The following is a 27429-nucleotide window of genomic DNA, read 5'->3' as shown; positions in this document are numbered from 1 at the left end:
AACTCAGTTTCGTAAGTAGTTTCGCCTGTAAATTTGAAGACATGTGTTTTCACTATACCATACTGTTACCGTTTTAATTTCTACTCTCCGCACAGGATGGCTAATCGAGACTGGACGTGCTGTTTAAAGTGAAATCCGAACCACTATGGGCCCCCACGAGGTCTCGGGGCCCCCTTGATTACAAGGCGGCGAAGTATGTTTCGAGAGACTTCTTTCGTTCACCCGAAGAAGAGAGAAGAGGTACTCTCTCGAGATGTAGTATTAGAATAGGTATAAGTCGTTTGATTGTTTGTTGCTTTAAGTCCACTTTATACACAGATAGGCTAATCGGGACTGGTCCCACAGTTTAAAGTGAGATCTGATCTACTGTTCCATGTGGCTACACCGGGTATCGAAAATCCGGGACAAACCCGGGATCCTTTTATTACAAGGCGACGACGGTAAGGTGTAAGTGGTAGAATTGCTAGACAATTGGTAATGTCCAATAAACAGGTATTGTCAGTGGCGGCGATTTGGTGCCAAAACTAGGGGGCAAGAGCATTTACTTTTCCTTGGTACATAAGATTTAGCATAGTGCGGGGGCAAAACGTGGGGGGGGGGGGCAACTGTCCCCTCGCCGCCACTGGGTATTGTATTGAATGTGTTGTAAGAATTAACTTCTTTATGATTGAGACTCGCTTTTTACATTATAATTTCAAAATATAAATTAATCAATTCCAATTATACTATCGGGGCAGGAAAGACAGCTGTTCCAGATATTATATCGATAATTGTATTTGCCTTGTTATTGTGCGTGCCAGCATCGCGTCCTAAGCATCTCGTATCAGACCACCAAGCACCTCAAAAGTTTCCCAAAGTGGCCACAAAACGGCGCCACTTACGCGATGCAGCTGTTGAGGTTTTTCATCAAACATTAAATGCTCTTAAAAATTATGCACCGATTTCCATCTGTCGGAAACCACTCCCTTCTCCCCTTGCAAGTTGAGGCTGGTTGTAAAGATCTCCTCCTCTCGGTTCAGCCTGTGTAAATCCTGGTTATTTAAAAGCGAGGCTTTTGCCAGACCAGCATCTACGCCGCAGTGTTGACAGATCCTTCCTCCTCGGCGCGTTTGTGTTGACAGTGTGCCAGGTTGGAAGATCCCGAGGCTTCTCCTTAATGAAATAGCTGCCAGAGTGTGCTGCATGTTCTGGGACGGAGCAAAATTTAGGGCTAGTTAGAGAACTGATCTTGTGTACACACGTGAGAGGCACTGTTATAGTAGCGTACTCAGTATTTTCGTAAAGAGGGGGGGGGGGGTCGTAAAAAGAGTGGTTTATTTTTCCTCTGGTAGTCAGTCCTACATTTCGCTATTTTCCCTAGAATTTCGTGTTTTTTAGAAAGGAATTCTGGGTCAAAGTAAAGGGTAGGACACCACCAAACCTCTTTTGTTACGCCATTAGCTCTGTACTATTAACAAATTAAATTATAAGTTCGCATATGTATCTCCCCGTGAGAGGGGAGATAGATAGTTACGCGTACATAGATAGAGGGTGAACGAGGAGATACGAAGGGAAGGAGAGACAGAAGGAGTTAGGGACGTAGGGAAACAGAGATGGAGAGGTACACACGAAGGGAGAGAGAGGGAGAGGTACGGAGACGTAGGGAAAAAGAGAAGGAGAGAGATACAGAAACGGGGTGAAAGAGAGGAGAGTGTTACAGACGGGTTAAAAGATAGGGGAGAGAGTGATACAGAGACGGAAAGAAAGAGAGAAGGAGAGTGATACAGAGACGGGGAAAAGAGAGGAGGAGGAGAGTGATATAAAGACTGGGAAAAGAGAGGGGGGAGTGATACAGAGACGGGGAAAAGAGAGGAGGAGGAGAGTGATACAAAGAGGGGAAAAAGTGAGGAGGAGGAGAGTGATACAGACGGGGAAAAGATAGGAGGAGGAGAGTAATACGAAGACGGAAAAGAGGAGGAGGAGAGTGATACAGAGACGTGGAAGAGAGAGGAGGAGGAGAGTGAAACAGACGGAGAAAAGAGAGGAGGAGGAGAGTGATACAGAGACGGGGAAAAGAGAGGGAGGAGAGTGATACAGAGACCGGGAAAAGGGAGGACGAGGAGACTGATACGAAGACGGGGAAAGAGAGGAGGAGGAGAGTGATACGAAGACGGGGAAAGAGAGGAGGAGGAGAGTGATACGAAGACGGGGAAAAGAGAGGAGGAGGAGAGTGATATGAAGACGGGGAAAAGAGAGGAGGAGGAGAGTGATGTATTCAGAATGAATGAAGACAAAAAGGTAAAGCAAATTCTAGAAGTAAAGGTGCAAGGTAGGAGAGGTAAAGGAAGACCAAGGATAATGTTTGAAGACAGAATGGAAAAGATTGGAAGAGAAAGGAATAAGACAATAAATATGATGAAGAGAATGATGAGATACAAACAGGAATGGAGGAGATGGATCGCGGCAACCAACCCTACGCTATGATGGCAGAAGGGGACTAGAGGGAGAAGAAGGAGAGTGATACGAAGACGGGGAAAACAGAGGAGGAGGAGAGTGATACGAAGACGGGGAAAAGAGAGGAGGAGGAGAGTGATACGAAGACGGGGAAAAGAGAGGAGGAGGAGAGTGATACGAAGACGGGGAAAAGAGAGGAGGAGGAGAGTGATACGAAGACGGGGAAAAGAGAGGATGAGGAGAGTGATACAGAGACGGGGAAAACAGAGGAGGAGGAGAGTGATACGAAGACGGGGAAAACAGAGGAGGAGGAGAGTGATACGAAGACGGGGAAAAGAGAGGAGGAGGAGAGTGATACGAAGACGGGGAAAAGAGAGGAGGAGGAGAGTGATACGAAGACGGCGAAAAGAGAGGAGGAGGAGTGTGATACGAAGACGGGGAAAAGAGAGGAGGAGGAGAGTGATACGAAGACGGGGAAAAGAGAGGAGGAGGAGAGTGATACGAAGACGGGGAAAAGAGAGGAGGAGGAGAGTGCTACTAAGACGGGGAAAAGAGAGGAGGAGGAGAGTGATACTAAGACTTGCGAAAAGAGAGGAGGAGAGGGATACAGAGACGGAGAAAGAGAGAGGGATGCAGAAACGAGACAGAGAGTTGGGTACAGTGTCGGAGCCAAATAGAGGAGGGCAGGATACAGAGACGGGGAAATAGTGGAGGAGGGAGATACAGAGACGAGGGGAGAGAGGGAGGAAGAAACACAAGAGACGGAGAGAAGTAGAGATGGGGGAGAGATTATGAGTCGGAGAGCAAGAGAGAAGACAGGGAGGGATACAGAGTCGGAGGGCAGGAGAAGATAACCAGGTGAAAAGAGAGCAACAATAATGTGAGAGAGGGAAATCCGAGACATCCAGCGGTAACAAAGTGAAACAGAAAAAGACAGATCGGAGGGAAATCCGAGACATCCAGCGGTAACAAAGTGAAACAGAAAAAGACAGATCGAAGGGCAAGATCCACAGCGCAGAAGACGAGAGAGCAACGCATTTCATCTCACCTTCACGGAGTCGGAAGCAACGTAAGGGAAGCGATGTTTACCGACACTTGTTAGTTTGCAAGTTCTGCTCTGTTAGCGTGCCACTTGCATGTGCGATCACGTGATGCGATACCTGACAAACCCGTGATGGCTCTGCATTGTTATTTGCGTCTGGCTTAAAGTCTCCGTAATGCCACAGCCATGCTCCAATTTGCATGATCACGTAACAGACATAAAACAGACTGACTGCGCGTCCCACAACTGTTGGGAGTGCTGCTGTCTGCAATGTAACAGAATGCGATGGAGGTTTTTCATCAGAAATATTGTCCGGAAAATACGTATCTCTAATGCAGGTGTAACCATGGGCAAATGCCTACAATATACAGGGTTATTCAACACGGATGGTACAAAATTTACACGTTCTGCCAAGGCCAGATTGTGTGAATGACGTCGTGGGGCAAAGTAAAAACAATTTGTGAAAATGGATCAAGTTGGTGTCATTAGATCTGTGAAGCACAAGAAATTTCAAAACAAGCCAAAAAAACGTTGAAAATTCAATTGAAATTTGAGACTCAGTTTCGGGTATCGTGGCCTGGACAAGAGAATTTTCAACAGAGGGCCATGAGACCCATTTCTGTGTCTCGCATTTTTATTAAAAAGTATAATGTCTGTTTCTTCACGAACTTCCGTCACTTGAACTATCAAGCTCGTCTAGTATTGCACGCGCATTTTCTGCTTCTTGTTCATACATCGTCAACAGAACGAGAAAACATACAACAACAGATATTGAACGAAATGCAATCTGCACGTTCAATCACACAGAATATAGTCTTAATTTCTTCTTCCTTTATTTTTCTCCTTCTTTGTTTAATTCTTGCCTGAAATACAACAAATGTCAAACAATGATGCATTAAGAAACGCATGGATTGTTGTATTGAAAATCAACAAAATAAAGCCATCATAAATAATCACAAAACACTAGGTTTGTTACTACAATGTTACGGCCATTGTTGTAATCACCTGTTGCTATCTAGGGCCAGGCTACGAGTATAGTGTAACATTCTGGAGCCAAAACAATATCTTTGATCATGTTAGCAAATGACAAGTGAAACCCATATAGGGGTATCGCGGCCTGAAGCAATTGCTGACGTGAGACACACAAGTGGGTATCACGGCTTCATGAATGGCGATACTTGACTTCGGTCTCATGGCAGTCAATGTGTGGATGGTAAAAGGGGATTACAAAGCTCGATGTCCATACAGTGGCGGCGATTGGGTTCAAAAACTGTGGGGGCAAGGTGCCAAAATTGGGGGGAGAAGTCAATTTACTTTCCCTTGGTACATAAGGTTTAGCATAATACAGGGGCAAAAGTGGCAAAAAGTGTGGGGCAACTGCCCCCTAATCGACGCCACTGTGTCCATATAGTATATGTATGTGTGTGTATATGTACCGGTTTATCCTAATAGAATATATATATACCGCGTGAGGCACCTAAAAGTACCACCTGAAATAGCGAAGAAACCAGAAACAGTAGCGATGTGAGGTTTGCGGGAAACAATAATATCAAATGGGGCTCGTAAATCGGAGGTATGGGGTTGGTCGAAAAATATCGACAAATGGGGCATCTGGAGCAAAGTCATATTTTTTTAAATGGAACGATATACAATAACATGCATAATATAAAAGAGCACACGCAGAGAAACACAACGCCGTTGGTCTCATGCATCTACTGCACATAGGAACGAAGATATGGTCATGTGAAAAGATGTAAACAAACTAAAAAGTGGCCCACTTGACCGTCAGTACCACGGCATGTAAGACTTCTCAGGTGCCTGACAGAACTGCCTTTACGCAGAGCAAGTTTTGATAGCAGGTCCACGAGATCGTGTTAGTTCATAGCAAGCAGTCGTAGTGGTAAGAGCGAAGATTATGGTGTTCACAAACATAGAAAAAGCGGACATGATCCTGATTTATGGGGAATGCCGAAAGAATGCCTCAGAAGCCTACCGTGTGTACGCAGAGAGATATCCGGACAGACGACAGCCATCTCGACGTCTGTTTGGTACGTTATTTATTAAATTAAGATACACCGGAAGTGTAACACCACGAGCACGTGTGCGGAACAAGCCAACTACAGGTGAGGCAGGTGCAACAAATGTTCTCGCCGCTGTTGCTGTGAATCCGCACGTTAGCTCCCGTGAAATTGCCAGGGATGGTGGGATGAGTCAGCGAAGTGTATTGCGCATTCTGCACACACACAAGTTTCACCCATATCATATCTCCCTCCATCAGGAACTTCATGGGAATGATTTTGTGAACAGTGTTCGGTTTTGCACATGGTTGTTACGACACGACACACCAGATTTGTCACGTATCCTCTTCACTGACGAGGCAACTTTTACCAATCATGGAAATGTCAACCTAAGGAACATGCACTATTGGTCGGTGAGAAATCCACATTGGCTTCGCCAAGTGGAACGCCAGAGCCCATGGAGTGTGAACGTGTGGTGTGGTATAGTGGGTGAACATCTCATTGGCCCTTTTTTATACAAGGGACACTGAATGCTGACCGATACATACAGTTTTTACAACATGAAGTGCCTCTACTATTGGAGGACATACCACTTCAGACAAGGAGGGACATGTGGTACCAACATGAGGGTGCCCAGCTCACAGTGCAAGACGCGCTACAGCATGTGTGGAAAATAATTTCCAAATCGTTGGATTGGACGTGGAGGGCCTGTCAAATGGCCGGCTCGTTCCTCAGATTTGTCACCGTTAGACTTTTTCCTGTGGGGAAAGCTGAAGGACATCGTCTACCGGGATCTGCCAACAACTCCAGAGGATATGCAAAATCGCATTACTGCGGCCTGTAGGGACATTCCCTACGAGATGCTACATTCTGTGCAACGATCTTTGCGTGGGCGCCTCGTTGCCTGTATCGCAGCTGACGGCCACCACTTTGAACACACACTTTGACAGGTTTTCGCTTCTTACGCAGTGGTTCTTCGACATACTGTCATGGTCATTTTCATTATGCTGTAACACTGTCAAATACATGGTGCTGACGATGTCTACTGTATTTTTTCTTCCTTTAATACGTTCTGTCTTCATCTTGTCGAATGGCTTCCGACATCTCATACTTGTACATGCCGTGGTACTGACGGTCAAGTGGGCCACTTGTTAGTTTGTTTACATCTTTTCACATGGCCATATCTTCGTTCATATGTGCAGTAGATGCACGAGACCAACGGCGTTGTGTTTCTCTGCGTGTGCTCTTTTACATTATGCATGTTATTGTATATCGTTCCATTAAAAAAAATATGACTTTGCTCCAGATGCCCCATTTGTCGATATTTTTCGACCCACCCCATACCTCTGATTTACGAGCCCCATTTGATATTATTGTTTCCCGCAAACCTCACATCGCTACTGTTTCTGGTTTCTATGCTATTTCAGGTGGTACTTTTAGGTGCCTCACGCGGTATAGCCGGTCCCGTGTCGGAGTGGTTAGCGCTACCACGCCAGGGCATGGATGTTTGCGAGTGTTCATTCATCAATTTCATCATATCATCACTCATCCCCATCTTCGCAAATTAGCCAAAAGTGACACAAAAAGCGAAGTAGAATAAAGCAAATCAATAAATCAATCAACCTAATAGAGTAGGGATGTGCCGAAGCCGATTACAGATGTATGAAAATCGGCCGAAATTGACACATCGGCATCGGTATCGGAATCGGCAAAAATCCGATATTTAAACCGGTACAGATTATACTAGAGTTTTACCTTCTAATAAGTTTTATTTTTTAGTTTTGTAAGGTTTATTGAAAATTTGGTTGATTCATCATTATTGTAGAGTTTTTGTAATAAAATTATTGCAAACTCTCATTCAGAGGATCAACCTAACTATAAATCGGAAATAAAACAATGCATTGCTGAACCATTATCTGATGTTGTATTGTAAATTCAAAAATGAGTATTCAAACCTGAAGCAAGTGCTGAGAAAATACTTGAGCATACCTGCTACATAAGTAATCAGTGATTGAGTGTTCAGTGTTGCTGAACAGATTTGCGATAAGAGAAGAAATAGGTTACTCCCTGAAGTGCTTCCAAATCTCGTATTTCTGAAGTTGAATCTGGCAGAACAGGAATTCATTTTGCATTTCAAAGAACTGCTTGTGTACTAATGATAAATCTCTAGGTTCACATAACCTTTTGTAGAGGCAAATGTACTAACCTTTTGTAGATGCAAATGTACATTCGCATCTCTTGAGAATATATATGTATATACATATGATATGCAATAGAAATGTACATAGCAAATTTATTTTTGTCATGCTGAAAATAACATCCCATTTTTGTTTAATAATCTTATGTATCGGAATCGGTTAAATATCGGCATCGGTATTGGTTCCAAAAATTATCGGCGATTACATCGGCATCGGTAAATTTTCAGCTTCGTCACATCCCTATAACAGAGTATACAACTTATCAGGCTTATTGTGAAAAAAAATATCTCAAACACAACAATGAGGATTGTTGTATGACAGTGAGAAAATTTTCAAGTTTTGTTTTCATGCTCAAGACTTTTGTAAACACGGTCATCCTTTTGGCGCTGGTGCATTGTTAAAGAAAATGGCGACATTAACAGGCCTAGAAAAAGCAGGCTGTGTCTTGAGAGTTCCATGAAACTATTATAGGTCCGCAACGCATGTACAGCGATGGTTCGATACAAGAAACCGGCTCCAACAAGTGGCACAAATCTTTCGTTGAAACTGGTTGTTTTTGTGCGAAAAGACATGTATTTGTTGTCAGGCTTGATTGATTTGCTTTCATTTTTACTTCGCTTTTTGTGCCACTTTTGGCTAATTTGCGAAGATGGGGAAGAGTGATGATATGATGAAATTAATGAATGAACACTCACAAACATCCATGCTATGACCAGCTTCTTATTGTACTTCCTTTAAAATTATTCACTAAGAAATATTGTCCTTCATTAGGACACAAGGCTTGCAACTGAAGTCGGTACATTAACCTAGCAGAAATATAAAGATATGGCAGTGGAAGGCTTAAGCCGTAAAATTGTAGGTTTAGAGGAATTATACATAAAAGGCTTGATAGTATAGAGGTTTATTTAACAACAAAATGCCTGAAGGGCTTGTGACTACATAAATAATGATTATAAGAGTATAAACCTCCAATATCAATACAATAAATAAATTAAATCTTTACATAATTTAGACTTCCTTACATGTTATTTAACCAAAAAGAGATTATAGTAATTTCATTTTAATATTCACTTTCCCCCCAAAAGACCTATCTCTGAATAGAACAAAGAGTGCTGTGCTTTAACTAAAAGTCCAAACTAAATACTCTACATAAAAACTTAAAATACTAAACCACTACAAAACAACTACTCCCTGTACTTTGTTCCATTCCGAGATGACCCCTTTGAACACTCAAAGAGAACTCAACGTGCTTTAACCTCAGCTAATCAGTGGGAAGTGAAGTTCCCACACGAGGCTTGCTTTCCTCCGACTTCCCGAATTTCAGCCACGCCTCTTTTTTCAAATTAAAGCCATCTGGTGGCAAACTAACGAAACATTTCTTTTTTTTTTTCACTCGTACACCTTGCGTATGGTTATAATGCCAAGGCCGGGATTCGAACTCTTGACCCCCTGGCGTCGTAGAACGAATTTGTTGTTAGGTTAGACGTGTTAGTTCTCGTGGCATAAATAGTTAATTTGCAGTGTTTTTATGCTAATAGAACTGAACCTAAGAAACATAACCTCACAACGAAGGCATTCTGCTCTGACATCTGAACATCTGCTATAGAGTCATTCCATGCCAAATCAACACAGATATGTGCAATTTCCAACCTGACCAATTCAGATTTTCATGAAATTTGGGGAGTTTAAACTATGCATGGAGCTTAGTAACTATGAAAATTTTTAGTTTCGTTTGTCTTGTAATTGTTAAATTATTCAAGGTCAAAGTTCACATAAATTGCCCTTTTTGAGCCCGCTTAGCTATACTAAATGTGCTGTAACTCCGCCCCTATTTCACCTAAGAAGCTCAAAGAAAGCTTATTGCACAGGGAATTGAACAAGCGTTTCAGTAATATATAACAAGCCTACCTTTCGATAAAAATATAATTTTGTCACGTGACCTTGACCTTGAATATATCAAAACATGTCATCACCAAAAGTCGAAAAAAATATATTTGGTCCCTCATGCCATACTCTAAGACATATCAAAAAATCATTCTGGGACTGCAATGGGATCAGAAGATATAAAATAATATGTGTAACTATGTGACTGATAAAAGCCCCATTACATGAACTATGACGAGTCAAAAGTCCCTTAACACCCCCTACAAAATGTAAAGGAGTTATCCTGGTCATGAAAGAAATAGGTTAGGCACAGGGATTAGCCTTACTGTGCATAAAATGGACTTAAAACACCACATCAATCCAATCAATCCAATCCTAAATAGACTACAGTGCAGTATAAAGTCTGCGGGAAACAGAATTCCATCAGTGCCTTTTCTTTGTGAAGTTCTCTTGGACTTCCAGCCACATTTAAAACTTTGCATTCGGCTTCCCCCCCTTTTTGCCTGTCCGGATTAAGCGAAGTCCGGATGAACGAGGTCTTACTGTACATGAAATTATAAGTTAATAAGATTAAACAGAAAAGTACTTCGTTTTTCATATATCCACACAAACAAGTTATATCATGCTAAATACAATGTACAGAATTAGAAAGAAAAAAATGTAAACTAGGAAAAAAGGCAAAGTGCTCCCCTGTGCTTAGCACCACGCCATGAAGGCCTATAGGGGGTGTGGGGGTAACGCCCCACACTTTCTTGATCCGGTCGTGAGTGGGGGTGATGTGATCAGTATCACGCCCCTGACCGCCCAGGGTTTTTTCCCCAGGTACCCATGTCATTCGACGCTGGAGCCGCTTCTAATGTTAGAAAAGTTCCCAGATTTGAACCGGCCGGGGATCGAACCCGGGACCTTAAGCATGGTAGTGAGACGCGTTAGCGACTGAGCCACCACGGTCACCGTAATGTAAAGTAGAAATTCAAGTAATTACAAGATATTTTAAGTATGCACACACATACATGACTTTTGGTCTCCTCGTCAGCGGAAGTTGTAACAATTACTGGTGGGGAGTGCACAAAGAATCATGTCACAGGGTATTTTGTTTCGTTCGTGTGATTTATTACACCTTGAGCTTAATGGAACACACATTCCTGGCGAACACCTTTTGTCCCCAAACACCAATCTAATGGTCGCGTGCATTAGTAAAAGGAAAGACGGAAAATTGATGGTAAGATCAAGAAACTTTAACGTCACGAAAACTTTCAGTTGGCTGTCGCTTGCGTTGTTCTACGGTGCTCTGCGAGAGAAAACTTATTTGCCTTCACCCGCACACGCTGTGTGTGTATATGTCGGGTTTGACGTCATATAGAAGCTAAGTTTATTAGTGTTTACTCTAGAGGTAAACACTTAAAGAGTGCCTTGTGTACTTTTTTCTGCAGTACGCATCTCCCTGGACTGTGTTTTCGCATCGCGTGCGTGATGATCATGGCTCCACGGAATGGGATGTTTGTTTTACTTCGTCAGGGGACAATGATACCCTTAATGGACCTGTTCGTTCGCAAAATGTGCTTGTGTTAAATTGCTAACTACTGTCACCAGCGCTCTGTTTACCAGGAGGAAGTGTAGATGAATGTCCAGGGTGCAAATTGAATTTTTTTTTTTGTAGGTACGCCATATTGACAGAACTTTTTTTTTTCCGAAGTTCAGGAGATGATTGCGATTTTTTTTTTGTTCGCGAGAATTGCTTTTTTGAAACTGTTACCCAATGTATTCATTAAAGATTTATTGCTGGCCTTAGCGTGTCTATGTTTGGGGAAAGGGGGGGGGGGTGGGGGCAACACAAACTATTTTCTTGATTGAGATTTATCAGTCACCTAGAAAACTGCACGATATTGTCATCTAAGTTTCCGGGTTGGAATCCTAGCCATCGCCGGCCTCCGTGGCGGAGTGGTTAGCACATCGCGCTACGAAGCCAGGAGTTCCGTGTTCGAATCCTGGCCTGGGCATGGATGTTTGTGAGTGTCCGTTCATCAATTTCAATATATCGTCACTCATCCACATCTTCGCAAATTAGCCAGAAGTGGCACAAGAAGCGAAGTAAAATCAATCAATCAATGAATCGATCAATCAAAACTGTCTTGAATGGAGTTACACCAGCTGTGCTCCGAACCCCTCATAATATGTGGAGTCTAAATGTCTATTCGATACAGTTGTAATTGCGAGGCTTGCCCTCAGTTTTGTTCCACAACACCTCACCCTTACCGGGCCGCTTCTGGCTGGAAGAACCCAAATAAACAACTCTCACGTTGACCTTTGGTACATGACCTCTGTTTGACACTTAGTCCGGAGACCGAAGTCCCCTTCCTAGGTGTCGGGCCCAGCTAACGGTTTTGATTCCAGGGTACGTGTGACCGGATCGGTTTTTACCCCCGACGAATAGCCGACTCGTGCATAAAGTGACGTTGAATAATAATAATAATAATCAATAATAATAATAATAATCAATAATAATAATAATAATAATGACGTAGATAATAATAATAATTGATGTTAGCCAGCAGAAATGCTTTGCTGACTTAACGTTGAACTAAAATATAAATACCAGTAGTTATGAGGATTAGTATACTATTTGTATGAACACAAATCATAGCCAAATCATAAATAACAAAAATGTATATTATATAACACACAAAAAATACACACATTACACAACCCCTCACTATCATTCAAGCATTCACACACTCTCTCATACCGCAGGGGAAAATTACATTAAGATAAATACATTGGCCCTTTTTTAGACACCATGCAATATTTAGTTTTTCTTATGAATATTAAACTGCGCCCGAAGACGTTAATTTGCTTAGAATTAAAGATACAAAACTTTCATCTGCGCGTGCTCATTACATTCTGCCAACGGGCATGACACGTAAACTTTTTATTCTTGCAATTTATTAAAACATTTAAATAATTGTTATAGAATTATCACTAATGCGCCTTGGAACTTCAATAACATTAGGCTTAGATATCAACTGCAAGGCACACATGTTTACAGACTGAAAAGTGAAGACACTTATGTATGAATATATTAAAAATAGCACGAACTTAACTTACTTCCTCACTTAGCAAACTTGAGAGGTGATCTCTGCAAGAGATACACGATTTATGCCGTTTTAAATAAATATTTACCGAGTAAAGCATATAAGGTGACATAAATAAACATTATTACTCAACAGTTCGGCGCAGAGCGTGGAAAAACAACAGTATGCTGTGAATATATCTTCCGAATTAGCAATTGTCGTGAAATTTAGATGATGCTGGCGAGAAATAATTATAATCAATACCTTCGCGACTTTTAATTTTAAATACTGGTATCTTTTCGTCCGACGGCCGATCTTTGGAGGCTTGGGTAGATGATCACTCACACATATAGAAAATTAACAGTAGTATACTATACCATCTCGGCGTTCTAGACGTTTCAGCGACGTTTATCGTAGTCCTCTAAACGGCGGCGTGACGTTAACCCGCGGTCCTCTTTGCGACACTAACACTTCCCCACGCTACTTCTTCGTAGCGGCACTTCGCAATCTTCTTGGACACACCTTCATTCTACGCTTCTACATCACGGCGATCATCTTGTCGGCCTCGTAATGGAGCGAGTAATTGCTTCGCATCGTCTCTCTCTCTCTCTTTCTGGGGGGACGGCGAAAAGGGGCGAAGTTCCTTTACCGGGGGTACTCGTGGATTCTCGCTGCTAATCTCACGCGGGACGTCGGCGTCGTCTCAAGACGCAGTAGGTGTCGCTTCATTATCTCAATCTTCTCTTCTAGACGGTAGATCTAAGCGTGGGCTGGTGTCGCTTCATCTTCCAATTTCTCTCTCTCTCTCTCTCCGTAGAATTCTCGTCGGGCGTCGGTGTCGGCGTCGAAGTACTCTAGGAATGCTGTTTCGACTGGCGGCTTTCGGCGGTATCATTTCATGGCTTCTAATCGGGCTGTGGGCGTCATTTGTGGCGATGTGGTGTTTGTGACGGCGTTTTAGTGGTGTGACGTCGCGACGCTGAGCGATGATCTGCTGCGTTGTCGGCTTCATGCAGGCTAGGAAGACCCATAGCCCTCCTTCTCTTGATTTTAGCCCGCCATAGTTGTATTAATGTTCCTCGTCACAAAACGAATAACGCGAATCCAGTGCACAGGTCACTAATTAACACTGCGTATTCGTATAACTAGTCACTGTCACTCACTCACGCAGGATAAAATACACGGCGCAGTAGAAAAAAAAGACAAAGTCCCGAATCTTTACTCCGACTGTCGCAGAGGTGTTGTCGGGTCGAAAACTGGCGCTAAACTGTACTTGTTTGTTCGTTTTGCCACTATATAAAGACAGCTTGAAACTTCGAATACAACGGACTGACTTTTAGGCGCGGGAATCTGAAGTTACGACGTTGGTGGTCAAGCGTCCATTTTTTGCCTGGTCCAGCTTCTTCAAGCCCACGTGTTGCCTTAGAATGGGGTGAAAAGAATAGTTCTACCCTCATCCGGTACGTAACATGTTCCTTCAGTAATTGGCCTCCCACGTCGACTTTCCTGTCGCCAAATGCACAAAAGTCGCTCAAAAACAGTGAAGGATTTATCACAGCACATTGTTGGTTCCGAGCTCCTACGACCGAAAGGGGGAAAAGTCGACAAAAGCAGAAAAACACAAAAGGTTCAGAAACGTGGTGTTTTCCTACCTAAGCTTCACGCGGATACGAAGTTACAGAAAAATATAAAATAACGAAAACCTAGGATAAAAAAGTAGGTGACAAAAACTGATTGTCATACAACTAAATAGATTCGTTAGTTCTGGGTTCCCATCCCGTTCCTCACCAGAGCGCTCGGGACCAAAGAATCAATCACAGGCAAGAACTTACTGAAATTAATGTTGCAGGGTGATTGCTGAAAACTCGCAGAAATGGGCTTTATACATTTATTTACAATTCAACAAAACAAGGCTCGGATTCTTCCAATAATTATCTAATTTCCATTATTTACATTCCTCTAACTTGAGCCCCACGGCAGAACTGCCAAGAGGAAGCTAAGCATCGGCGGAACCGCCTCGGAATGCTCTTTCTCATGGGAGGCCACTGGAGACCGAAGATCGCTGTCCCTTCTGTTATCCTTTTCACACACATTGTCCGCCGTCCTCTGTCAGAGGCCATATTTATACTTCCTCCCTTGTCGCATGGGGGAGGGTTGAAAGTTCAAATCTTATTGGCTCTTATAAACTACACTGAACCATGGAAGAAAGAAACACAAGCATACAGAGTTATACACAAACCACAAAAAAGAAACAAAAAGCAAATACTGTTTGTAACAGTTTCATTGTTGTTAAGCGAATGGACCCCCCCCCAAACACACACCTACAAATCATAATGGATGCAAATAGCATACGTGCTGATGTACCCTAATATTTTCTTATCACAACCGATCGCCTTGGTCATGAAAGGAAGCGAATACGTATAAAGGAGACCATAAGCGTAACTTGCCGGGGGCAAGGGGGGCACTTGCCCCCCAATAATGTTTATTAAAATTTGCAAATTAGGGAACATGAGGAGCAAAGTAATAGAGAGTTATATTTGTGATTTCGCAAATGTCACAATTAATTAGAAAATAATTCTGGACGCTATTTTTACGAGATGGAAAAATTTTCGAATCTGTTCCCCCAAATTTAAGCCATAGGTTTGATTTTACCCCCTCAAAATTAGGCCCGAAGTCTGATTCTGTCCCCTTAAAATTATGCCCAGTTTGATTCTGCTCCCTTAAAATTATTCCCAGCTTGATTCCGCTCCGTCAAAATGAGGCCCAATTTGTTTCTGCCCTGTCAAAGTTAGATCCAGTTTGATTCTGCCCCCGCAAAGTTAGGTCCAGTTTGATTCTGTCTGCCCCCTCAAAGTTAGGTCCAGTTTGATTCTGTCTGCCCCCTCAAAGTTAGGTCCAGTTTGATTCTGTCTCGTCAAAATTAGGCCCAAGTGTAATTCTGCCCCGTCAAAATTAGGTCCCAAGTTACGCCCATGAAGGAGATTGACTGACTGCGCAGTTCACCAACAGAAGTAACATTCCTCGTTGAAGGGATGCAATATGCAGCTTTCCAGGAATGGTTCAAAGTAACAACAGACCATATGGATGGACAAATCATGATGCATTGCGTTGCTTTGTACAAATTACACAAAGCTACATCACATCCTGTCGCAGCGTATATATCCACTCTTCACAGACTACTACCCACACTTGTACAGTGTGTCCCAAAATCGTGTGTACACTCTTTGAACATATGTAACAGAGAAATTATTAAAGTAAACATGACTGGACTTTTTATATTTGAAGCTGCAATGTCTATACAGCGTGTATTCATTCTGTTGCATTTAGTTCCGCCACAGCCCGCCAGACGGTAACAGTAGTGAACATAGAGGTGAGCAATTTTTCATTGGAGCAAGGTAAGTATCGAATATCCACCCAAATCTTCAGATTTAAAACCTGTGGGAAACTGAAGAACTATGTGTACGCCACAAAGCCGCGGACACTTGACATGTGACGGAAGAGTGAGGTTACCTGTACTTCTCTTCCCGTGAAAATCATATATGCTCGATCTGTCCGCCTGGTCCATAGCGTTGCAGACGATGTAATTCTGCCAATGATCAGTTATGTGACATGAAAAAAAATCATACTTGCTTTTATTAGTGTTCCTGTTATTAACGTTTAAAAAGTGTAAGCACTATTTTGGGACACTCTGTATTAGGCCTTTGCAGTCGTACGGCGGCCATCTTGGCTCCAACTATTCTTACGGAACATACACAGATATAAATGCATCACTATAATTCACAAGAAAAGTTAATGGAAAGAAGAATGATTTGAGTTCATTTCAAGACGTTTCCTGCTCCCTTCACTCATGCTCGGAACTTATTTTCTTTAACCTCTTGGAGAGAGGCCTCGTATGGTTCCATTCGTCCGTATGTTCTGGAACATTCCAATCCGCCCTCTCCCGTTGTATATCTCTGGAGCAATTTATGTCAATCCACAGAGAACTAAAAAAGAAAAAGTCCTGCTCAAGTTATCTTCATCTCAAGCGTTCCAAATGGAACCAGCTCGAATATCTTTGGGAAATTTATCACTGAATATTTTCCAGTTCCTGTCACCCTGACGACCACACGTGTTTGTATTTGCCAAAAGTTCCATTAGCGCCTCCCATGCGCCACATCAGCGGGGCGGTGAGTGGTGAGCCCTTTCACTAAATGCAGTTACGCCCACCGGACCCTTATTTTCGTCCTGGCGTCGAGGTCTGTGACCTTGCAACGAATTACGTCCGTCACAAGCAGCCACCCATTTCTCGAGCTTTTGGAGCACGTACACCGTCTAGAATGGATGCAGAGAGCACCTATACCCTGTCCTGGTTATGTCCAGAGCAAGGCCGCGCATAGCGGCACTGAAGGGGGGAAATCGAATTGGCAGAGCGAAGCAGTACACGTTGCTGGGAAGGTTGGTAACTGCAGTCCCTTTCCCCTTCCACGCAATCCCGTTCCTTCGCACATTTTAATAGCAAATTTTCAATGGCAACTTCTACCACCGCCGTATAGTTAGGCAACACCCATAACGCCTTGCATGGAAGTTAGTGTTTTGATTCCGGTGACTGTACACTCTGTCCCAGGAGTCTGTGGAGCAAGCGAACGAAAACAAGTGCTCTGCTCAAGTATTGACTAGAGAGGGCTCGACGGATGAACGCGTGAGAGGGAAAGGAATTGCATCAGAGGCGTATATTCCAGGCTATCTAGGCAATCTGCAAAGCCCAAGCTCAGAAGAGAAAAAAAAAATCGATCACAAAATGTGCATCAATTGTTCATTTCAATGAGAAGATGATGGAGTTTCAGGAGTTGGCACACTTATTTCTTAGAAGTTGTTATACTGGGAGTTTCTTCGAAATCCGCAGGGAGCTGCTTGCGTTGAACTTGGCAGTCTTCTTGCTATGATACCGTCAGTGTTGCGAACTCATTATTCCCAGCGTGGCATCTTCCCTACAAGGGTGGGATTTTGGGGCGAAACTATAAGAGGAAAGGGGAAATGGTTCATGATTGATGACAGAAACTTCCTCTGGGCCAAGGACATCACTTTCCAAACACTTGCAAACGAGCATGACAAGAGGCCGTTGACCTCTGAAAGAACCAGAGTACCTGCATTACAATGGTGACAAGAAGTTCGGGTGATTTGTTAGCTGACCGGAACTGGTTTATGACTGCATTTAAAAATAACCGATTGACAGAGGACAGAGGCAAGTAGGTAAGTTCGATTGGAAATGGCGTCCGGCAATGTTGAAGGAAGTTCTTTTCCTTAGTGCGCGGTGTTTCTTAAAAGGCCGGTCGGTCATGCGTGTATTGTGGTCAGTTCGTCCGTGAATTATATTTTTGTGTTGTGTTGTGCTGTGTTGTTTAGTGAACTAAAATTGACGTAATTAAGGATCTATTGACAACACAGCTGTTCTTTCTATCGAGAAAGTGTTCTTCTGAAAATGAAAGAGTGGTCCGAAGAAGCATTTTATGAAAGTGCGACATTCAAATTTACCCAGAAGAGAAGAATGGAGTTCCTATTGAAATGAAGTTTTAAAGGCAAGAAGTTTATTATATATCATGGTGTTATATTTTAGTTTCACAAATAGATCTACATAAATATTTCACAATATGGGCCCTTATTTTTTATAAACAAGCACGAGATACTTTCCTTATTTTTTATCTTAATGATACAATGTACATTTTCATAATTATTTGTGAAGTGTATATATATAATCACAATGTCACGTCACTTCAATATACGAACGAATATATAAATGAACGAAAAAGAGACCACCCGCAAATATCTGTCCATTCGAATACTACCATATGATGAGATAGCCCAGGACTTGAACCCAGCATACGCCACTGAATTGCATAGAGGAGATAATGTGACTGTAACTACCAACCGCACTGCATTGCTCCTCCTACTTGCTTTCTCTTCTTCTCTACCGTTATTCACGGCGTTGCTTCACAGGAGGTAAACACTTTTCTTTTTGTTTGGTGCGTCGTTTTGACCTTACGAGCCATACTAAAAAGGTATTTTATCCTGAACATGTAAGCAACTTACAGCACAGGATTACAACTGCCACTAATGCATTGACTTTGTAATTACTATGAACAGAATATATGACTTACCTATAAATAATGAGGCATGTTTTAAGACGTCACTCAGGAAAGTAAACTTGGTTTAATTATTTTTTTTTTCAGTATCATACAGACGTTTCTGCCTTGTCTCGATTTTACAGCTGCCTCGTTTTTGGTACCACCCTTAACCACAATTATGGATGTCCCGTGGATAACATCGGCCTCCCCGATGGTGCAGCGGTAGCGTCATCGCCTTGTAATCAAGTGGTCTTGGGTAGGGATGAAATGTGGCAGGTGTATAGAGGGACCCTATGCCCCCTGTTTCTTCCTATGCCATATTTACGTGCTTTCGGGGTCAGATCCCCACTTCAATTTCTCCTCATTTTGACATGTCAGTTTGGGGGGTGCCCCCTAAAACAGTTTTTTAGCCGAAACAAAAAACACGTATTTCTTCCTTTGGGCCCTTCTATACACCTGCCAAGTTTCATGGACGTCGGAGGGGGACACAGGGGTCAGATCCCCACTTCAATTTCTCCTCATTTTGACATTTGAAGGGGGGTTGCCCCCTAAAACAGTTTTTTAGCCGAAACAAAAAAACACGTATTTCTTCCTTTGGGCCCTTCTATACACCTGCCAAGTTTCATGGAAATCGGAGGGCGACACTTAGATAACCTCTCGCGCACACACACACACTATACATATGTGCGTGTATATTAGCAGGTAATAATATGTTATAAACACATTCTTACTTTCCAAAAAAGCGCTCATGTGGTATGGCCAAACAGATCCGGATCCGAAAAATTTTAGATTCGCCAGGATCGGGATCTGGCCATCCCTAGTCTTGGGTTCCATACCCGGTAGAGACACATGGTGGTTCGGATCCCACTTTAAACTGTAGGTCCAGTCCCGAGTAGCCTTTCTGTGCATAAAAACCGTGGGTAACATAGTTATGTTCGTAACCACACAAATACACATCTAGGATGGGACAGATTAATCCATATAATTCATATGCTTTGGTTTTGTAAAGTACAACTCTTACGCAGTGTCATTTTCAGAAGTCGTCCCATTGTAATCAAGAGGTCTCGGGTTCGATATCTGACCGTGGCACAATGGTTCGATTCCCACTTTAGACCCTAGGTCCATTCCAGACCCGATTAGCCTATCAGTACACAAAGTGAACTTTAAACAAAAATCCAAATAAAATTAAATCATTTTCAAACACGAAACCCATTGTGATCTCCTGGTTGCATTCATTAAGGAGGTGAATGAACCTTTTGACTTCTTCAAGGAACATTTGCAATGTTATGTCAGTACTCTTTCAGTATTGGCATAAATTTAATGTAGATCCATATCCATGTGCATGGGCGCCACCAAATCATCTTAAAAGTAACCATATCTAGTAAGAAAGTGCTGGGTTGGAAACTTTGAATCATCTGCTCCAGTTCTCCTGAGTAGTGTTCCCTTCAAAATATCCATCCTGAAGCAAGTGCCCACTTATCGAGCACTTACACCACTACTATAAATACGATTCATAATACAGGGCGGTTCAGTTTGAAATGGACCATTTTCGAATGAGTAATGGATTATGCGAGATAGTAGCTCAATATGAATGGAATTACCTTGTTTTGGGGGAATGTTTATACCAATTGTGTCACTGAAGCAACAAATGAAACAACTAACTTATTTCAACTTCCTTAGGATACGGAAAATTTGCATGAATAGGAAAATTCTTTCCTTATGCAGTGGCAACACTGCTGAAAGGAATAGGACCACGGCTGCTTACCTCGTTCCGTTGTGATCCTGTTTAGGAAGAGCAGGAGCTCCATTTCGTGGAAGGAAACTGCTCTTGGGACATTAGGAGGCCTTTGCGAGCAGACGACCGCGAAAATAACAGCCTGCATGACGCAAGATGGTCACGTGTTCGTCTCCGTCGACCCAGGGAAGCGGGGAGGAGGACGAGATAGATAAATTGGATAATTGAGGGAATATTGCACACGCCTCTCAGGGGTCATTTACTTCTTCAGCGAATGGGCTGCGAAAATAATAATTCCAGACTTTGGGTCCAGCTGGGTTCATTCCACAAGTGGAAAAGGGATTGAATCGACGATCGAGAGGTGAAAGTGCGATTTGGTGAACTATGGATATTTTTACCTCTGCGATACCACCTTCATTTTCGTATCATGTTGTGTGATGTCTTCGCGTGTGGAAATGGCTGCTTGGCACTTCTTACCTACCTTTTATGGCAATTTACAGTTGTTGGTAACAATAGATAATTTAAGTAGCTTTGTTCTTTCCAAGTTTGAAATAGTCTGGTCCTTTTACTTCTTAACAATAACAGCTTTGGCCTGACTTGCAGGTGCTATCGAACTCTGTACATTCTGATCCTTTGCTTTAACCCAGTTTGGGCTCCTAATGGCAATTTTTGCATGCATTTTCATTTGATGGTGACGTAACCTGTATGTATATGATAATTTGATAATATTACTGTACCTTAAGCTGTATAACAGCAGTTTTGTACACTCTTGAGTTTGACAACAGTATCTCTCCGCGATCAGAGTTTGTTGCCACGTTGTCTGTCCGCGATCAGAGTTTGTTGCCGCGTTGTCTCTCCGCGATCAGAGTTTGTTGCCGCGTTGTCTCTCCGCGATCAGAGTTTGCTGCCGCGTTGTCTCTCCGCGATCAGAGTTTGCTGCCGCGTTGTCTCTCCGCGATCAGAGTTTGCTGCCGCGTTGTCTCTCCGCGATCAGAGTTTGCTGCCGCGTTGTCTCTCCGCGATCAGAGTTTGCTGCCGCGTTGTCTCTCCGCGATCAGAGTTTGTTGCCGCGTTGTCTCTCCGCGATCAGAGTTTGTTGCCGCGTTGTCTCTCCGCGATCAGAGTTTGTTGCCACGTTGTCTCTCCGCGATCAGAGTTTGTTGGCACGCTATCTCTCCGCGATCAGAGTTTGTTGGCACGCTATCTCTCCACGATCAGTTTGTGCTCATGTTATCTTTCCAAGTTCTGAGAAAAGGAAATTGTTACAAGGGGTTACTGTCTGCTTGAGCATTATGCTAGCTGGGGAGGTCCTGCTATATTTTGATATGTGGACAATGGGACAGCTGGGGAGATGCTTTATGTAATTTTCCTAGCTGGGAATCCCCCCTTCCTTTCGCGTCCTCTTTTACTTCGAGTACTGAGTGGAAAGCTTTGATCTGTTTGGAATTCTGTGTATGGAGGTGAACATGTTCTACGAGTTTTTTTCTGGATAGGAAGTATTGTTGAATGATAGGATGTATATTCCTCTGGACTTCTTAGCGTCCTTGAGCCGTTCAATACAAAATTTGCTATTAGAGCTGAAAAATCGAAGATAAAAGAATATGCACTGCCGTCAATGCACGTCGAATAAAAAGTAAAATAGGCCAAAACCATTCGATTCAAAGCATCTTTGCAGATATTGATATGCCTGGAATTATAAACTTTCATCTATCAACCGTGTCTTCTTCAGAATTCGTTAAAAGAAGAGAATATTTTAAAAACTGAGTCGTATTTTTTGAATCGTAATCACGCAAAAGAGATGAAAGCCATCTTGATGTTCGGGTCACCCCACCTCCCATTCTTCTCTATTTAACTGGAATTTCTATATCGTCTGCATATTTGCTCCTTCATTGATTATATCTTTTGCGGAAATGTAGAAAGATTGGAAGGAAAAATGAGGGAATGAGAAAATGATCAAAAGGAAAATAGAGGAATGGAAACAAGCTGAGACTGGATTCCGTTTGTTCGGAAAAGTTCCCACTCTGTTTTCAAGAAATCTGGAGACGAGAAAGAGAGAGGGGGTTGGCTTCAGACTCTTTGATTTAGACTCGTTTTCCCCTTTTCTCTACCTCTCTACCTTGCTTTTTATGAGTTATTCAGCGAGGAGGAGAGAAATTATCTGAATTTACCCAGATGCTCTGCCTTGGAAGGAATTCTATCGGTCGAAGCTTCGGGCATATTCAGGTGGGAGAGACTCTTGTGACGTTTATCCATTTCTTCGTGATGATTGGCTCCAGAGGGCAGAAAGATCTGCAGGTCGGAGGTTATTGACTTTGTTAGTCCCAAGTCTCCATAAATGTCCTTGGAGAGTACGTTAGTTTGTCTTAGTTTGGCACCATCTCAACAGATGTCTCCGTGTTAAGCATCATTTTCCCAAGTAAGGAATATATAGGGCGTACATAAATGATGAAGCTAAATATAAAGTAATATGACTTTTTAATAAACATCGTTACAAACACTTTTTTTTAAAAAAGAAACTAAGTATAGTAGCATGAACATTTTTTTTAATGTCAAGACACACATAGTGCAATTAGTAACACATTAATATGTAAAACTCTTGTAACAATAGAAGCGCACGGTTTGCCTCTACTTGTACCCTTAGCCCAGTCAATAAAGAGCAGAAGAGGGTATAATAATAATATAAATCACAAGTAAAAAACATCTAAACAGACAATGTACAGAAGTAAGTAAACACTTCGATTAAACAAGTACATAAGTACAGTGTCTCTCAAAAGTTTTAGGACAACGACATTTTAAACTAGGCAACCCAATTTACACAAGCCGTTGGTGGGTTGCGTGCAGAGTTAGGCTCAATTTCAGGGTTGCCACATGCACAATAGATATTTATAAAATACGCGAAAGAAATATAAACAAGTATTATTGTATAAAATTATTAAAAATATCACTATTATATCGCAAATGACAAAATTCTTTCTGAAAGAAAAATATAGGTTTTCTAGTATTTCATCGCTGATGAGTCTACAGTAAGGAAAAGAGGTGAGAGGAAACAAAAGGTTACAACAGAGAGGAGAAAGAGAAAGCGAAAGGAGAAGAGGAAAAGTAGAGGAGAAGAAAGATAGGATAGACGAGGAGAGGAGATGTAGTGAGGAGAATGGAAAAAGATTTGAGGAGAGATGAGGAAAAAGAACAAAGAAGAGAATAGAGGAGGAAAACGAGAGGATAGGAGACGAGGAGACGAGAAGACGGAAGTGGAGAGTAGAGTAAAGGAGAGAAAAAGAGAAGAACGAAAAAAAGAGAGAATAGTGCAGTGGAGTCGGAAATCTAAGACAGGAAAGGAGATAAGAGGAGTGGAGAAGAGTGGGATGGAGATAAGATGCGAGAAAAGTAGGGAAGGCGATATGAGATAAAAGCAGAGCGGAAAGAGGGGAGAGAAGAAGGAGAAGGAACTGGAGAGAAGAGGTAGTTGCAGAAAATATCGTCCGAGCGTCAAGAATGGATGCATTGGTCAAATTATCGACATGAAACATTCAATAACATTTTGAAATGTATTAGAGAATATATTAGATCGGTGCGAAATGCCTTTTGGCTGAGTTCAGAGCAAATTAAAATCTTCCAGGTAAGATCTTTGATTTTACCTGCGATTACACCACTAAAAAAATGAACGTAATTTTTAATATTTATAAGATTTTTTTCCACTTCTCGGTTCGTTGAAATGGAGATTTTGTAATTCAATATTTCCCCTCCCCCCATCGTTAATTCCAAACTGAATCATTCCGTTTCACACGGCGTGGACAATGAAGACAATGGGATATGTCTAAAACTTACGAAAATTTACTGCCACAGGAAGGGTTTGAACCTACGACCATCAGATTGACAATCCTGAACGGTAGCCACTACCCTACAAGCTTTAGCTCTTTAAACCAGGTAGAAGAACCACTACACCACGCCTTTACCTTCGAATGAAACAACATTTTTTTTTTTAAGTATTCTGTCCCTCCAATATTGTAAATGTCGTTTGGTATACGTGTAGTTGAACTTTTACTTTAATTTTGATTTGCTTTCTTGTAGCATAACCGATATCTTCGAGAAATAATTTTCGAAGTGATTAAACACGAAAATATTGGTAGTTGTGAAAATGCGAGTTATTTCTTCTAACTTATTATTGTGATTAGACATTATTAATGGAAAATATCTAGAGGCTTGAACATTGCAGGACGATATTCTTTTCCTGTGATACTGGAACAGACAAAATACTTGTTTACTTATGCAAGTCTTGTGTCCAGAACAGTCTTACGAAATGTATTTGTTGTTGCGTAAGATAACACGAAATAATTACACCGTGTGTGAACTACCAAATCTGTGCAACGTTATACGTTTTGGTTTGGTTTGATGTTTTAAGTCCACTTTATGCACAGTAAGGCTAATCGGGACTGGACCTACAGTTTAAAGTGGGATCCGAACCACTTGTGCCTCCACCGGGTATCGAACCCGGGACCCCTTGATTACAAGGCAATGACGCTACCACTGCGCCATGGGGAGGCCCGCAACGTTATACGTAAACAGGCGGAAAATTTATTCATAAAATCACTTCACATTTGACAGTGTTAGTCAAGAGAGACTCGTGGGACACTGTGTTAAGGTGCTGGACTAAATCCTTAATTTTTCTTCCTCGAAGAACAACAATTTCTAAGGAAGAGCAACAGTGATGATCTTTCTTATTTCTTTTAAATGCTTACACTTTCCTTTAATTGGGTTAAAAATAAATTAGAATATTGCTTGCATTTCTGTCATTGACGTAGACCAGAGAGAGAGAGAGACAGACAGACAGACAGATATTACAAAATAGTTCAAATAGTGCGAGCGCCATTAAAAAGTCATGATAATTCTATGTTGCGTACTTAGAATTATTCATACAATAAAGAACATGTCTAATTGTGAGTTAACAAAAAAAAAATAATAAAGAGACATTTTCGCATCACGATTGCAGTTCGAAAAAGTCGGGACAGGGATTGAAAGTAACGCACTGTCCTGACTAAATCGTTGAATCGGACGTCTGGTAGCCTTGCATCAATGATTATAAAACTAAAACCACCCAATATTGCAGCTTGAAGACTTTTGCGCAAGAAACAGATTCATTTATACAAAAGCAAAGTTGAAATTTTTACACATCCTTGCATCCTTGCATTGAACTCAAGTGGGAAAAAGGGGTAAAATTAGCATGTCCTGAATTGCCACACATATAAATAGTTATTTCATTAATATTTGTCAATGTCTTTGAAGCAGTACACAATTATCGTTAGAGTATCATAATCCATGATCTTATATATAAAAATATCCCGTTGAATGTGTGTCAATTCATTTATTTGTTTATTTTTTTTTATAAATTCCATATGCTGAACAATGTAGCCTCTATATACTGCTATTACAAATAATGTTACCATGCTCTTGTTTAATGGGAGGGATTCTTCTTTAAGGAACATCTAGTATGGAGGATCGAACGTGGGACCGCAATGCTTTCAACAACTCTAACCAATACACTACGCCCTTTGTTTTCTTGGATATACTGTTCCTAATTATTCTTTCGCCTCAATATTGTAAACGTTATCTGCAAAAAAGAAGTTAACTACTCAGATATAGCTCTGTACTTCTAGAATTACTTTATACACATGCATTTGAAATTTAACTCTGAATTTTTTCTTCGTATTAGTATATCTAAGCTTGTGAATATATTTTATTTGTAATTTTATAACGGTTTCATGAACATCTACGAAATAGTTCCTTGTAACTACTACTCTCACTATCTCTCTCAAGAAGAATCTGTTAAAGTCATCTTACTCCATATCTGGCAATAACATCAAAGCAGTATCCTCTCACAAAGACCTAGGTATTGTTTTCGACCAAAAGCTCACATTTGAGGAACATATTTTATGCACCACAAAAAAGGCCATGCGTCTCTTAGGTTTACTCTACCGTTTCACTGAAATTAGTGACATCTCAGCCCTCAGTTTTGTACTTCAAATTATTCATCTCCCCAATAATAGAATACTGCTCTCCCGTCTGGTCCATGGCATGTCCCACTTAGCTCTCCAGAATCGATTCAGTCTTTCACTTCTTCCTAGCTATAGTCCGTCACAGGGTTCCCTCATTACGCAATTTTTCATCTCCGCATCTCTTGTCTTTTCTAAACTTACAAACTGCTTATCAGCGACGTTTGCAGAATGATTTCAGTTACTAATACAAAATTGTGAATGGCAAAATCCGCTGCAACACACTCCTTGAGGAATTCCACTTTAGAGTACCTATGCGCACAACTCGCAATACAAGGTTATTTTATACAAAAAACCCTAGACTAGAAATTCAAAAAAGATCTCTCTTTTATAGACTTGCACAATACAATGATCTCCCCTCAAGTATTGATATATTTTCCTCTGAGTTTGCCTTTCGGTCTTCTATCAGAAGAAATACTTGTAATTAATATCACATAGTGCCATCTCTTACTTATTTTTTTTGTTCATTTGCTATTCACTTTTATGTCGTTTTGTTACTCTTAATTATTTCTTATTTATTTTTTATTTATTTATTTTATTTTATTTTTTTCTATTTTTTTATTTTCATGCTTATTATAATTATTGCTTTCTCATTGTTGACAATTTCAGTGTAAAATGGCCACCTGTGCAGTATCTGAAATTTTCTCAATAAATAAATAAATATGGTGAATAGATATGAAATGCCTTGAAATTAATTTTCGACCACTAGATTTTGGCAAGGGAAATATGTGTGATCCGTTTCCAGTTATTCATTGCTTAAACAAACGTTTTAAAACTATGTGGAATTTTCATTCTGGGATAAGTTTCTTTACTTGCTACATGTATGCGAACTACACTCTGTCCCACTTATCTCTGGAGCAGGTGAACGAAAACAAGTATCTGAGCAGCGATGAACACGTG

General features: G+C 41.5%; 1 protein-coding gene across 1 annotated transcript in view; it reads left to right on the top strand.

The window, feature by feature from the left end:
- Positions 1-27429, top strand: part of LOC145999021 (receptor-type guanylate cyclase Gyc76C-like) — a 507155-nt gene that overhangs the window by 167623 nt on the left and 312103 nt on the right. The window lies entirely within an intron of this gene.

This window comes from Lepisma saccharinum, chromosome 14 (genome assembly GCF_977018435.1).
Source record: "Lepisma saccharinum chromosome 14, izLepSacc3.1, whole genome shotgun sequence".
Taxonomy (NCBI): Eukaryota; Metazoa; Arthropoda; class Insecta; order Zygentoma; family Lepismatidae; genus Lepisma; species Lepisma saccharinum.
The sequence above is the reverse complement of the archived record's forward strand: the minus strand, read 5'-3'. Positions and strand labels throughout refer to the sequence as shown.